General features: G+C 50.1%; 1 long non-coding RNA gene across 1 annotated transcript in view; it reads left to right on the plus strand.

Moving 5' to 3' along the window:
- LOC119956339 overlaps positions 1-15,417 on the plus strand; it is a 29,746-nt gene extending 14,329 nt beyond the window's left edge. The window contains exons 2-3 of the long non-coding RNA XR_005458633.1: positions 2,488-2,577; positions 15,223-15,417. This is a non-coding gene — a long non-coding RNA (uncharacterized LOC119956339). The remainder of the gene's footprint in view (positions 1-2,487; positions 2,578-15,222) is intronic.
- Positions 15,418-16,185: the final 768 nt, after the last annotated feature.

The raw sequence follows: 16,185 nt of genomic DNA on the forward strand, positions 1-16,185 counted from the left end.
GTGCTTTCCTGTTGCCTTCCTCATGTGTGTTGAAAGAAAACACAAGTCCTCTCTCTCTCTCTTTCTCTCTCTCTCATTCTCTCCTTGATCCCAAGGGGCTCCCCGAAGAGGCTTTTTTCCGGTACCATTCAAAGGGCCCTAAGATGGCCTGCAGTCCCACACGTGATCTGCAAAGCCTCCCGCAGCTGGTGCTTGAGGGGTTGGATAGCTGGGTTGTTTATAAGTCTGTGCGCCCCTTACAATGCACCGACTTGATCTTCCCGAATGCCTTCCCGAATGAACCTTCTCCATTTTGGTGGGTCACGAGCCGGGGATTCCCATGAGTCAGCAGGAACGTTTGACCATCCCCCGCCCGCCCTTCCTCCCCGTCCTACCCCACTCCGCCGCCACCATCAGGGAACCTTTGAGGCCCTCCCCCTGTTGAGCAGCCATTCTAGCCCTCCCACCATCGCCACCGACAACGGGCTGGCCCCGCGGCTCATCCCCCTGAGCGTGGGGACCCTTCCCTGGGCCCGGGGCTCGACCCGCCGTGCCGAGACCGCTCTGCCCCTCTCGACCGATCCCGCACGCAACCTCACAGGAGGCTGACCCCCTCCTGCGGTGGACTCCCTCCCTGCGGTGGGGCTAGAAGGGGTTAATATTTTCCACAACTCGACCAAGGCTCAGAAACTAAGATGAATTCTCGGTCATAGAGAACACAGCCACCTGGGGCCTCTGGTTGCCATGGCAACAATATCAGCAGTACCAGTTGCTATAAAGGGAGCAGAACTGGCTGCAAATACACATACCTTCACCGTGTTTGAGGAGGAAAATTATAGTTTCCATTTTTACCTCAGAAAGATAGATTTTTCCACCTTCTTCTTCCCCGCACATACAGCCCCTTCCATTTTGCTTCCGTACCAACAATGCCCTGGGAGGTTCCATCATTTTTCTTTGTCCTAACCTTGAAAACACGGGTTACCGACAAATAAAACCTGCTCCATGGCTCCATGCTGAAGAATATAATCTCTGGGCGGAAGAGAACGTTCAACAAGCAAGATAAGGGTACAAAATACCACCTATTCACTGATAGATCATCATTAACCCTCTGTGTCCCCGAGGAACAGCCATTGTTCTTGTTCATCCCTTCGGTTTAACATGCGTCGTTATATTTTTAATTGTTTCTTTCCCCCCCCCCCCCCATCCAATCTTCACCAGTTTTCTTTTCTCAAAGCCGCTCAACCATGAACGATAGCAAGATCTCGCATTGATGCGGCGTCCTTCTCTGATCTTGGCATGTCCTAAAGCACGATAAAACCAATGGCTTACTCTTTCCACTCATTAACGAGACGGGGGCATCGCTGGCGAGGTCAGCATTCATTGCCCATCCTTAATAATCCTTGAGAAGGTGGTGGTGACCACATGAACCTCTGTGGTCAGTGCGGTGTACGTCCATCCACAGTGCCGGTAGGGAGGGAGTTCCAGGATTCTGATCCAGGACCATAAGACATAGAAGCAGAATTAGGCCACTTGGCCCATCGAGTCTGCTCCGCCATTCAATCATGGCTGATATTTTCTCATCCCCATTCTCCTGCCTTCTCCCCAGAACCCCTGATCCCCTTATTAATCAAGACCCTATCTATCTCGGACTTAAAGACACTCAGTGATTTGGCCTCCACAGCCTTCTGCGGCAAAGAGTTCCACTATTCACCACCCTCTGGCTGAAGAAATTCCTCCTCATCTCTGTTTTAAAGGATCGTCCCTTTGGTCTGACATTGCGCTCTCTTGTTCTAGTTTTCCCTACAAGTGGAAACATCCTCTCCATGTCCACTCTAGCCAGGCTCGTAGTATCTTGTAAGTTTCAATAAGATTCCCCCCTCATCCTTTGAAACTCCAACGAGTGCAGACCCAGAGTCCTCAACCGTTCCTCATACGACAAGCTCTTCATTCCAGGGATCATTCCTGTGAACCTCCTCTGGGTCCTTTCCAAGGCCAGCACATCCTTCCTTAGACACAAGGCCCAAAACTTCTCACAATACTCCAAATGGGGTCTAAAGAGAGCCTTATACATCCTGTCGCGAAGGAAATCTGCCATTCTTACCTGGTCTGGCCTACATGTGACTCCAGACCCACAGCAATGCGGTCGATTCTTAATCTTGTTCTGAAATGGCCCGTGCAAAACATTCAGTTCCAAGAGTGTTAGGGTTCCGAATGAGAATCCAATTTGTACAGCTGTGAGAAAACGTTACTGCACCACAGGAGTGATAACACGGACAAATAGGTATATTTTATTTTAAAGCAAACTTTAATTTAATCAGAGAATTAACCACATCAGCAGAAAATAAATAGCTTTACAGTTAACAGTTACAAAGTTCTTAAGCAAAAGAAGAAAACCTTAACTTGCTTCCTAAATCTGCCACTATATTCCAATTAAGAAACCAATATATATTAAATACCTCTCGTGATTAAAGGTAACAACCAGGGTTTTACTTGCTTTTCTCTGTGCAGACTCTTCGGAGGGAGAACCTTTCAAGACCAAACCAAAATGCCTCTGTTCGGATTAGAGTTCAAGGTTCAAATTAATTGTACAAAACACAGGTGAGGCCACAACTGAGGTATTGTGTGCAATTCTGGTCACCACGTTACAGGAAGGACGTAATTGCTCTGGAGAGTGTGCAGAGCAGGTTTACAAGAAAGTTGCCAGGGTTAGAAAAGTGTAGCCTAGAGGAGAGATTGGAGAGGTTGGAGCTATTTTTTTTGGAACAAAGAAGGCTGAGGGGTGACTTAATTGAGGTGGACAGAATTATGAGGAGAAGCGATAGAGCGGACAGGATAAAAGTGTTTCCCTTGGTGGAGGATTTTAGAACCGGGGTCACAGATTCAAGATAAGTGGCAGAAGGTGTAGAGGGGACATAAGGTAGATAATTTTTCTGCAGAGGGTAGTGGGAGTCGAATTCACTGTCCAACTTGGTGGTGGAAGCAGAGACCCTAAGCTCTTTTAAGAAGTACCTGGGGCTGCACCTTAAGTGCTGTAAGGTACAGGGCTCTGGACTGGGTGCTGGAAGGAAAGATTAGAAAGGGTGTCCTCAGGCTGACATGGATAGGATGGGCCTCATGGCCTCATTCTGTGCTGTAACATTTGATGAACTACTGATTCTTCAGACAGACCTGGCTCCTCTCATTAATATCATCTGCATCCAAAGGATAATGCATCTTTTTCTCTCTTCTTACCAGATGTCCCTCGATTTATTTAGCCAGGACCAAACACAATACCCCTCATAAATTATCTACACCCCAGGAGTCCTTCAACCTAATATTTCATTAGCTAGCTATCTGTAAATAAGTAAATGATTCTCAAGATCTATGAGCAAACCAATGATTAACTCACTTTTATGACACCTTAATCACAGGTGTAGCAGTCATGCTGTCTGTATGCATCTTAAGCCAGATTTTAATTACATTGCTGCAAAAATATTAAATATGACAATTTCTTACATTCCCTTAAAGAAATGAGCCAGCAAAATGAAAAGATGGTTTCAGTTTGCAAAACCTTTAAATGCTACTCATTATTAAACACTGCCATTACAGTATAAGATGCATACCTCATCATACACAAGCATGCACATTTAAACATCAAGATAGTCCATTTCAGTCTTTCCTTCCCAACATTAAATGTTTCATTCTTCTCACATTCAGTGTTGTGATAAAGCACCTGCTATTATGTTTTTCTCTTCCTGCGACATGTATCATTTTCAACTTAAATGGTTTTAGCAATAAACTGCATCTAAACAATCTTGCATTTTGATCTTTACACTCCTCCAGAAACGATGGTGGATTATGGTCTGTATAACCAATTGTCTCTGATGAATTGTCTGCAACATAAATGTCAAAAAAGTTGCCATGCCGATGCCAAACTCAGCGTTTCCTTCTCGATGGCAGAATAATTACTTCAATGAACATTTAGTTTTCTGGAAAAATAACCAACAGGTCTTTCTGGACCTTTGTCATCTTGTAACAAGAGAGCACCAACGGCCACATCATTCACATCAGCAGCCTTAAATTGCGTGTCATAATTTGGTGTTTCCAAAATTGGTGCTGTTGTCAACACATTTTTCAGACGGTCAAATGTCTACAGACATTCTGATACCCAATAAGATTTTCTGCTCTTTTTTTGAAAATTCAGTTGGTGGAGCAATCACACTGTTACAATTTGGCTTGAATTTTCTGGAGCAACCGCAGGTGCCCAGAATCTCACAACCCCCCTTCTCGTTGGCGATATAGGGAACTCCACAATAACTTTTATTTTCACGTTCCGTGGGGCCATCTGACCGTGTCAAACAGGATGGCCTGCTAATGTGACTTGGGCTTTTGCAAACTCACTTTGAGACATGTTTGCCACCAAGCCAGCCTCTTGTAGTCGATCGAACAATTCCTTTAAATGCTCCAAATGCTCCCTCGGCATTTGACTAAACACCACCAGATAGTCTATGCGTATTGCAGAATCCTTTAGTCAAGAAATTACCTTATTGGTCATTCTTTAGAATATTGCTGGTGCATTCGTCATTCAAATTGCCATGAATTTAAACTGGCGTAGACCATTTGCGTAATGAACGACAAAACTTCCTTCACCCTTTCCGATAAATGCATCTTTTTAGTGAGGCAATTTGGTAATTAAATTTGCTTTCCACCTTTTCAATACCGTCTTGCACACAAGGAATAAGATATGAATTTGATTTTGTTACTGCATTGACTTTCCTCTAGTCCCACCCCGCCGGGTCGGGGAGAATCCAGGCCCTGGCATCTGGCATTCCTACATAATCTGTACCCAAAGCATAAGGCATTTTTTTGTCTCTTCTTACAAGATGTCCCGCAACTTGTTCAGTCAGGATCAAACACAATACCACTTATAAATTATCTACACCTCAAGGGTCCTTCAAACTTAAACGGAAGCCTGCTGACAGTGGAGGGACCGGTAGATCCCGCTGACGGGCCGCCTCACCGCCAAGATACACGCGGCGGGGTGGTCGGTAAATCCCGCCCTTAGCCTCTGAAAGAACCATTTTACAAGTCACTCCCTATTGAACTGACAGAGTATCAACATCTGAAGACTGCAGCTCCTCACAAATTTGAAATTGAAAGCTCCTTTCAATCCAATAATCCCAAGCCAAACAAGGAATTACACTTCTAAACCCTGCAAAGAGCCTCCAATTTTGTCGGGGTGCCGAACAAGGGGTCCTTCAAACCTAAACAATAATCCATCAGCTAGCTATCTGTAAACAAGTAAATGGTTCTCAAGCTGAACACCTCGCCTTCAAACCAATGATTATCTCACTTTTGCAACACCTTAATCACCATTCTATCAGACATACTGCCTGTATGCATCTCAACCCAGGTTTTAATAACATTGCAACTAAAATCTAAAATATGACTTTTTTTATAGTCATCCCAAGAGCGATTAGGGATGGACAATAAATGCTGGCCCAGCCAGGTCGCACCACATCCCGTGAATGAATAAATTATACCCTGTGGCCCGGCTAATATTCATCCCACAAATAACATAACCTTTTCTAAAGCATATTATCTGATGTATAATAATAATCTTTATTATTGCTGCAAGTAGGCTTACATTAACACTGTAATGAAGTTACTGTGAAAATCCCCTCATCGCCACACTCCGGCGCCTGTTTGGGTACACAGAGGGAGAATTCAGAATGTCCAATTCACCTAACAGCACGTCTTTCGGGACTTAGTGGGAGGAAACCGGAGCGCCCGGAGGAAACCCACGCAGACACGGGGAGAAGGTGCAGACTCCCCACAGACAGTGACCCAAGCCAGGAATCGAACCTGGGACCATGGCGCTTTGAAGCAACCGTGCTAACCACTATGCTACCGTGCCGCACCTGTGGGAGCTTGCTGTGCACAGTTGGCTGCAGTTTTTCCCACATTGGAACAATAAGTACACTTTAAAATAGATCCTCGGGCTGTGAGGGTAAATGCAAGTTGCTCCTCGGGGGGTTAACCTCAGCCTCCGAGGTGCCAGTCGAGCATACGCAATTGCCTGGGGGAGGTGGGTGGGGGTGGGGGGGGGGGGGGTGGCTGGGGGTGAGGCGTGCAGCAGACCTGCTTGCCACAGTTTGTTTGAGATGATTAGCCTACAGTAAACGCCGCCTCTGAGACACCCCATCTAGCCTCCCACAAACCCACATCAGATATTCCTTCTGTTTTCTGCAGGGAACCCACATGTACCAGCTTGAAGAAATCAATAGCAGCCTTGAACAGGCCCTTTATCGTTGCCTTTGATCCCTGTCTTCACAGTAAAACAGCCTGGTGTAGTCAACGGAGAGGCTCGTAAAACAAATTCTATAATCCCTTTAATGACTGTTTATGCAATTTAATGGTTATTCATACTGGTAAGGACGTTATTGAAGATGCAAACCAGTGAGCGTATCCCCCGAGAGGCATGGGTGGTGAGGGCCTGCTTCCTTTTTGTGCTCAGAAGGATTGAGTTGCGCCATTTCACCTCGGTGCTGTGCGCCATGGCGGGACGCTTGCTTTGGCCATTGTGCCTGTACGAGTTTTTCTGCGCCCTACATCGCTATTTGCAGAATGAAAACAGAAAAATGGCAGAACTCCTCAGCTTCTGCAGAGACAGACATAGAGTTAACGCTTCAGTGAGATGAACCGCTCCCCCCCCCCCCCCCCCCTCCCAGCGTCCGCGGCCCAGCCCTTGGCCCTTTGTGGGAACTTCAGTCAAGCAAGAGGCCAAGCTGACCACGGGAGCAGCTTGACACTGCTGAGATGGTGGAGCGGACAGAGTTAGGTAGAGTCAGGAACTGAGTGAACTGAGTTGTATACTGCTGTAAAAAAGAGATCAGCGACCAATCGATTCAGATCAGAGTCCATTGTCCAACCAATCAGCTCCCTCTCATCTCATGTGGCATCAATTGTTGTTCTCTTTGAAATTTGATATACCGGCCTGATGAGTGCACGGTGAAAAGCTTTGACAGCATGTCTCTTTTTTCAGAAATTCTGTTCTGCTAAATGACAGCACGTTACATTAGGCCAAGAGTTATGTGAGAGTGGAATAGGGTGAGTGTAGTTAGAGGAAGGTGGTTCCGGACTGTGCTCTGGTATACTGTCCAGGGAGTACAGTTGATTTATCGAGGATATGGAGAGAGGGCTTTGGCATAAAGGGAGTGAGTAGAGTGAATAATTTGCTTTTAGCAGCGGACTTATAGGATAGCTAATTTACTGATCCAATTAGTCTGGTTTTCCTGAGACATTATCCGATTAACTACCCAGATTTTTCTTGGTACAGGATGCACTGCAGCAACACCTTCCAAACCTGCGACCTCTATAGCAACGTAAGGGTGGCAGGCACATGGGAACACCACCGCCTGCAAGTTCCCCCCCCCCACCACCCCCCCCCCCCCCCCCCCCCCCCCCCCCCACCCCCCACCACCCTCCCCCTCCCCCACCCAAGCCACACGTTACCCTGACTTGGAAATATATCACCGTTCCTGCACTGTCCTTGGCTCAAAATCCTTGAACTCCCTCCCTAACAGCGCGGTGGGTGTGCCTACACCACGTTAGCTGGAGCGGCTCAAGGAGGCGGCTCGCCACCAGTCTCTCAAGGGGGAATTAGGGATGGGTAATAAATGCCGGCCTAGACAATGACGTCACGTCCCAAGAATTAATTGTTTTAATTGTAATTCATCTAATGAGCATGAACCCCTTCGGATTCCAGGGCTTCTGTTACTTCTCTAAATACCCCAACCACCTTGCTCCTGCCCCTCAAAAACTCACTCCCTGTCCCAATGACCCGAACGTCATCCCAACATAAGCCAATCACCCATATTCCTGATTGTGTAAACCCACCACACACTATTTGGGCAGCACGGTAGCATTGTGGTTAGCACAATTGCTTCACAGCTCCAGGGTCCCAGGTTCGATTCCCGACTTGGGTCACTGTCTGTGCGGAGTCTGCACATCCTCCCCGTGTCTGCGTGAATTTGTAGAACTCGCTGCCCCACAGTGCGGTGGACAGGGGCAGGCCCCAGTCATGTAGGGCGAAGATTTTGTTGAGCTAGGCAGGGTTAGATTAGACAGGCCCAGGAGTTGGTATGAATCGGGATAAAATGGGTTCTGTAATGTATGGCTGGAAGTGAGGCAGCCACACAGTAGGGATTGAGTTAGTGCTGAAACAGGAATATCATAGATTATCATAGAATTTCTAGTGCAGAAGGAGGCCATTCGGCCCATCGAGTCTGCACCGGCTCTTGGAAAGAGCATCGTACCCAAGGTCAACACCTCCACCCTATCCCCATAACCCAGCAACCCCACCCAACACTAAGGGCAATTTTGGACACTAAGGGCAATTTAGCACGGCCAATCCACCTAACCTGCACATCTTTGGACTGTGGGAGGAAACCGGAGCACCCGGAGGAAACCCACGCACACACGGGGAGGATGTGCAGACTCCGCACAGACAGTGACCCAAGCCGGATTCGAACCTGGGATCCTGGAGCTGTGAAGCGATTGTGCTATCCACAATGCTACCGTGCTGCCCGTACATTTCTCCTCACACGTCAAACCTTTCATCCTTGGAATCAATGGGAATAATTCCCCCGAATCACTCTGTCTGGATGCCCTCGTGGTTTTAAACGCCTCTTTCAAATCCCCACTCAACCCTCTCTTCTCCAAGGGAAACTGTCCCAACCTCTTGAATTTAGGAAATGAAGTTCCTAGTTCATAGGACCATTTTTGTGAATCTTTTCTGGGCTTTTTGGAATGCCTTCAAAAGCGTAACTGGAACACTACCATATCTCCGACTCACTCAGACAGGCGAGATTCTCCGACCCCCCGCCGGGTCGGAGAATCGCCCGGGGGGGGAGGGGGGGGGGGGGGGCGGCAGCGTGAATCCCACCCCCGTCGGCTGCCAGATTCTCCGGCGCCGGAGATTTGTCATGGGCGGGAATCGGGGCGTGCCGATCGGCAGCCGCTGGCAGCGCACCCCCCCCTCCCCGGCGATTCTCCAGCCCACGATGGGCCCGAGTGGCCGCCCGATTTCGGCCAGTCCCGCCGGCGTATGTTACACCAGGTATTTGCCGGCGGGACCTGGCTGCGCGTGCGGCCTCCGGGGTCCTCAGGGGGATGAGGGGGGGGGGCACGGGGGATCTGGTCCCGGGAGATGCCCCCACGGTGGCCTGGCCCGCGATGGGGGCCCACCGATCCACGGGCGGGCCTGTGCCGTGGGGGCACTCTATTCCTCCGCACCGGCGGCTGTAGCGGTCCGCCATTGCCCATGCGGAAACGAACACCCCTATGCATGTACTGGGATGACGGCAGCACCCACAGGCACCCCTGTGCATGCGCCAAGCCCCTTCCCCGCCAGCTGGCACAGCACAAACCCCACTCCAAGGCCGGCCTAGTCCCTGAAGGTGCGGAGGATTCCGCACTTTGGGTCGGCCCGACACTGGAGTGGTTCATGCCACTCCTCGGCGCCGGGACCCCCTGCCACGCCGGGTAGGGGAGAATCCCGCCCAAGGGTTCACCTTCCTATTTCCTCATCTGCACACAGCACTAGCCCTCTCTGCTCCCCATCTTTCTGCCCCAGTCTCGTATACCTCATCTACCCACAGTGCCAACTGGGAGGCTGTTAAGATTCAGCAACCTACTGCGACGGGGTTGCCAACTCCAATTGGGCATTTTCCTGGAGGTTTCATCACATGGCCTCCCACCTCTGACCGCCCCACCCGGTCAAACAGCCTTTAATCCCTCCCAACCTCCAATATGTTGATGATCAGCAAGCTGAAGCATCATTTTGAGCGCCCCTGTGATTTGTATCCCCACGCTGGCTGAATGCCGTGTCTGCGAGGTTATTCCGGAGACTCCAGAGCAACGCTGGCCGGTTGGCAACCCCATTTAGCAGCAGGTACAGGAAGGAGAAACTCTGATAACAGCGTCCCTGGTCCCAGCCTCGTCACGTCCCACTTACCATCCAGAGACGCCTGACTCAATGCAGAAAGAAACATAACCTCATCTCAGTGTGGACTGTCAACTATTTATTCTCAAAGATTCTCACTGCTTCAGAGCTCTGACCTTCACGAGATTGTAACGTCAAAGGCACCTTTCTGATTGGCTTGTAGTCATCTTTCATTTTAAATCTTTAAAAAAACTGAACTGTCAAAATCTGTTCTTCTTGTCTGTGCGTTGTCTTATCTCAAATCATTTCCCTGGGGCTGACACAGGAATAAGTCATTTCACCCAATTCAATAATGGGTCAACCCCGTAAGACCACAAGACCTTAAGACATAGGAGCAGAATTAGGCCACTCGGCCCATCGAGTCTGCTCCGCCATTCGATCATGGCTGATATTTTTCTCATCCCCATTCTCCTGCCTTCTCCCCATAATCCCTGATCCCCTTATTGATCCAGAACCTATCCATCTCTGTCTTAAAGACACTCAGTGATTTGGCCTCCGCAGCCTTCTGCGGCAAAGAGTTCCACAGATTCACCACCCTCTGGCTGAAGAAATTCCTCCTCATCTCTGTTTTAAAGGATCGTCCCTTCAGTCTGAGATTGTGTCCCAACAATTGTTCATTCCCCCCTCCCCTCAATAATGGATCATTCCCCTCAATTTTTTTTGAACTCACCTCCTGACTCCCCAAAGCATGTCCGCCATCTACAAGGCACAAGTCAGGAGTGCAATGGAATACTCTCCCCTTGGCTGGATGAGTGCAACTCCAACAACACTCAAGACTCTCAACACCATCAAGGATAAAGTGGCCTGTACGATCGACATCCCATCCACCACCTTGAACATTAATTTCCAGCACTGACGCACAGTGGCAGCTGTGCATACCATGTACATATTTTATACAGTGAATGGTAGAACCATAAAGAGTATTGACAGTCAGAGAGATCTAGGTCCACAGGTCACTGAAAGGGGCAACACAGGTGGAGAAGATAGTCGAGGCACACGGCATGCTTGCCTTCATTGGCCGGGGCATTGAGTATAAGAATTGGCAAGTCATGTTACAGCTGTATAGAACCTTAGTTAGGCCACTTGTACGGTGTTCAATTCTGGTCACCACATTACTAGAAGGATGTGGAGGCTTTAAAGAGGGTGCAGAAGAGATTTACCAGGATGTTGCCTGGTATGGAGGGCATTAGCTATGAGGAGCGGTTGAATAAACTCGGTTTGTTCTCACTGGAACGACGGAGGTTGAGGGGCGACCTGATAGAGGTCTACAAAATTATGAGGGGCATAGACAGAGTGGATAGTCAGAAGTTTTTTCCCAGGGTAGAAGGGTCAATTATTAGGGGGCATAGGTTGAAGGTGCGAGGAGCAAGGTTTAGAGAAGATGTACGAGGCAAGTTTTTTACACAGAGGGTAGTGGGTACCTGGAACTCGCTGCCGGAAGAGATGGTGGAAGCAGGGACAATAGTGACATTTAAGGGGCATCTTGACAAATACATGAATAGGATGGGAATAGAGGGATACGGACCCCGGAAGTGTAGAAGATTTTAGTTTAGACGGGCAGCATGGTCGGCGCAAGCTTGGAGGGCCGAAGGGCCTGTTCCTGTGCTGTACTTTTCTTTGTTCTGTGTTCTTTTACAAGATACACTACAACAGCTCACCTAGGCTCCTTTGCCAGCACCTTCCGAACCCACAACCACTACCACCTGGAAGGACGACGGCAGCCAAGTTCCTCTCCAAGTCGCCCACCATCCTGAGTTGGAAATACTTCACCAGTTCCTTCCATCACTGCCGCTGGGTCAAAATCCTGCAACTGCCTCCCTAACAGCACGGTGGGTGTACCTACAGCATATGGGCTGCAGTAGCCCACACTCCGGCGCCTGTTCGGGTACACAGAGGGAGAATTCAGAATGTCCAATTCACCTAAGGCTGGTGGGAGTCCAGAAATCACCGGCTCAAAGGGTGTTCAAGTCAGAAACTATTGTAACATTGAGGAAGTAGTTAGATACTCACTTGCGCAGTCGTAACCTCCAGGGGCTCTGGGCCAAGGGTTGGAAAATGCGATTGGTGTAGTTAGATCTTTGTTGGCCAGGGTGGACACGATTGGTCGAATGGCCTCTTTCTGTGCTGTAAACAACTAGAATCTCCACGACAGCCCCTTCATCCCAGGAATCGGCCTGATAAAGAGCAGAAGATTATAGGGATGTCAACTCGCCAAGATTGGCCAGGGATTGAAGATCAATCTCCCAGGACACTGCTGTGTGTGTGTGCAACGCTGGAGAGAAACCAACGGGACGTCAGAAAAGAATTGCGTATTTCGGCATTTTCTCCGAACATCTCTCTCCACCAGATCTACAAAAATATTGAAAAGGGGGCGAGGGAGGAAAGGGTGATCGGCTGGTTGTCTAGCATCATCCAATTGGGTCATGGAGCTCTTTGCTTTCTGATTGGCCGCAGGAAAGCCGCAGCGCCGCAAGGATGAACTTGAATGGCTGGAGCGTGAGGGGGCGGCACACCATGTGACGCAACCTCCAGGAATACCATTTAAACACAGTTGGCCAAGGTGAAGGAATGGTCAATGTCCAAAGAACTGACCCCCCCCCCCCCTCCCCCCCCCCCCCCCCCCTCCCCCCCCCCCCCCCCCCAGCAATTGCACAGTGGTGAGGATGCAGTAGTGGAAAGGAGAGAACGTGCCGATGGGCGGCACGGTAGCGCAGTGGTTACCACCGTTGCTTCACAGCTCCAGGGCCCCGGGTTCGATTCCCGGCTTGGGTCACTGTCTGTTCGGAGTCTCGCACGTTCTCCCCCCGTGTCTGCGTGGGTTCCCTCCGGGTGCTCCGGTTTCCTCCCACAAGTCCCCAAAGACGTGCAGGTCAGGTGGCTTGGCCGTGCTAAAATTGCCCTCGGTGCCCAAAGAGGTTGGGTGGGGTTACCGGGTTACGGGGATAGGGTGGAGGTGTGGACTTGGGTGCTCTCTCCAGGGGCTGGTGCAGACTCAATGGGCCGAGTGGCCTCCTTCTGCACTGTAAATTCTATGATTCTATGATGTTTGAACCGTGTGCCCTCAGATGGATCTTGATCCCCTAACCCCTCCTTGTCCCATCCACCCAGTCAAGGTCACGGACTCCCCGGTGCCTTTGTGCATCTCCCGCCTCACATGCAGACAGCACAACATTGCGGATGGAAAGGAACTGCGACGGAATATTGGTTTCAGTCAAGGCCCAGTGTGTCAATGGCCCACGAGTGTTGTCATGCCAACCGCGGCAGAGAATGAAAACATGGTGCTGCGCGGAGAAAGAATTTCACTGACAAACTGTTCAACCTCGACGATAAATGTGCTGAGAATGTAATTGGATCAAAGTGACAGCACTCGGAGAGAGCGAGTCCTTTGTCCGACGAGGCGAGGGAATGTTCAGAAAATACAGAGTGAGGCCGAGAGGCAAAGAAAAACGATAAGCCGGAGTCGGACAAAAGGGGTCGCGGCGATGGGGGACAGGGCCCAACGAGAACTGTGCACAGAGAAAGGAAAACACAGACTCTTCCTGCACTGTGTCAGCCAAAATAATGACTCGAAAGTTATAAAGTTTCCAGGACGTCTGGAAATGCTCTGCGGCCAGGCGGAGTCATTTTGAAGTTCGGTCACCGTTTTGTTTTTGTTTTTCGAAACCGTTGCAACCAATCTGCGCACAGCAGGATCCCACAGACAGCAACGTGACTAAGGCCGGATAATCCGCTCCGCTTTTAAGTGATGTTGCTTGAGGGTTAAATATTGGCCAGAATACAGGGGAAACCGCGCCCGCTCTCCCCCCCCCCCCAAACCCACCCACCGCAACTCATCCCACTGGCCCACCTTCTGGATAGTGACCAACGGATCTTTTCCATTCTGCTGAGGAAGGTAGATGGAGCCTCGGTTTAGCGTCTCTTTTGACAGTCCAGCACCCCCTCAGCGCTGGCCCTGGGATGGGGGGTGTGGGGGTGGAATCTACTGCTCTGAAAGTTCTATGGCGGGTGCGGAGGTGAGGATGATTCCCACTGGGGGGGATAGGCTGGTAGGGGGGGGGGGGCGGGAGGAAGGGGGGTGCTGGTGGGAGGGGGGGGGGTTGGAGGATCGCACGCGGTCTCACGTTGGTGAGCTTATTAAATATGCGTCCGCGAGGAGCATCTCGATTCTGGCGGTGGGATGGGGCGGGGGAAGGGGGGGTTGGCAGGAAGTCGCCGTTACCTCATGGGGGTCCTGGCCCCTAATTTAAAGTGCACCCAGACAGCCTGCGTTGACCCGCCCACCTTTATCCGGCCGCTGCTCCACCCTCCCTCCCACCAATCCGGCCTTGGTCACCCTCAACGTAATTTGCCGTCTCAAATCACGGGCTGCCGTTCGCAGACGCTCCCCAAAGTGGACAACGCTGCAACGATGCACCGTTAAACATGGAAGAAGTGAAACTCGGCCATTTCCACGCAGTAGCACAAATGAACACTAATTTCTCAGCGGGAATGGGGGATGGGGGGGGGGGGGCGCAACTTAATCCGAGTGGGGCAGGCCTTTTAATGAGCGTCATGGCGGGCGTGCGAAATGGTTTCCTGACGTTGTCCGCTGGGAAGCTTGACCCGCCTCTAAATCCCCCGAGGACGAAATCCCTACGCTTCATCCGGCCTTCGGGAAACCGATTTCTGGCCTCCTGCCAAATCGAGCTCCCACCACATTCCCCGGCTGACGCGTTGGGAGTTTCCGTCCTGGGAGCTTCGGTCTGGAGACTCTGTGATCCCGTGTCCCTTCTACCGGGAGCGCCAGCGGACATCGGAAGAAGTGGGCGGGACTCTCCGCTCCGCCAGCCGCGTGGTCACTCGGCCGCGCCCCCTTCGCTGGCGCCGGGATTCTACCTTCCAGTGGGATTTCCCACTGTAACCACCCCCACGTCCCCGGGAAACCCGGGGGTGGGTCTGCACTGCCAGCAGGAAAAAAGAATTCCAACGGTCGGAGAATGCCGTCCGCTAACGTAAACATGTTTCGAGAGATGGGGAAATGGGAAACGGACAATAAACGGGGGAAGAGTACGAATAAGGGCTGGTTTAGCACAGGGCTAAATAGCTGGCCTTTAAAGCAGACCAAGGCAGGCCAGCAGCGCGATTCAATTCCCGTACCAGCCTCCCGGACAGGTGCCGGAATGTGGCGACGAGGGGCTTTTCACAGTAACTTCATTTGAAGCCTACTCGTGACAATAAGCGATTTTCATTTCACTTTCCATTTTTTTTTTCATTTTCAGGAAGACAGAACGGATAAATACGGAGTTGACGTGAATTTTACTGACATGTCTGGAGTGATCAGCTGGTTTGAAACATGTCCCTGAAGCCACAGTCGTGTGCGTCAGTGCAATGCAGAAAGAATTCGGGCTGAAGCAGGGAGCCTTGATCGTATATAACTCTCTCTGTCAGACAATTTACATATCATTTCCATAAATTCTTTGTACAACTCTCGGTTAATGGTTTTCTAATTGTGTATGGTGGATTGTCAGGATGTGAAATCTCCTCTGAACGAGCACCTCGCACGCAGCAGTTCACCTGATCCCTCTATCCCTAATTAATTACAGAATAGTTTTTTTTTTAAACGAGGCATCTGTAAAAAAAAAAAAATTTCAGGTCTTCATTCTGCTGAGGTTCACGAGTGAGTTACAGCACTTCTTAGCCCGCGTGCCAAGGTGACTTTCCGTCTGATTTTCCCAATGGACTTCAAAAGACTGTATATTTTTTTAAAAGCATCTGGAATCCTGGACTGTTGTACACACAGGCAAGAAGGTTTTGCTAAACCTTTGCAAAAAAAAAAAACACTATTCTGGTCCAATGCTTTTGGAAAGACAATTCCTTAGAGGTGGAGCAGAGGTGATTTCCTCGGAAGGTCCGAGCGATGAGGGCCTTAATTCAGTTAGGTGCAGAGACAGGACAGCGTTGGACTATTCACCTGAGCAGGGAGGAGGCGAAGGAAAGTCGCACGCACACATCGGTACGGTAAAAGGGAATCGAGGGTTGCGGAGATAAGGCGGGATAAGGTTGAGGATTATCACGTCAGATCAGTCACGATCTCATTGAATGGTGGAGCAGACACGTTGGGCCGAATGGCCGGCTCCTTCTCCTACGTCTTATGGTCTTGTGAAACGAAAAAAGAATGAAAATCGCTTATTGTCACGAGTAGGCTTCAAATGAAGTTACTGTGAAAAGCCCCTAGTCGCCAC

Source organism: Scyliorhinus canicula, chromosome 23, assembly GCF_902713615.1.
Source record: "Scyliorhinus canicula chromosome 23, sScyCan1.1, whole genome shotgun sequence".
Lineage (NCBI taxonomy): Eukaryota > Metazoa > Chordata > Chondrichthyes > Carcharhiniformes > Scyliorhinidae > Scyliorhinus > Scyliorhinus canicula.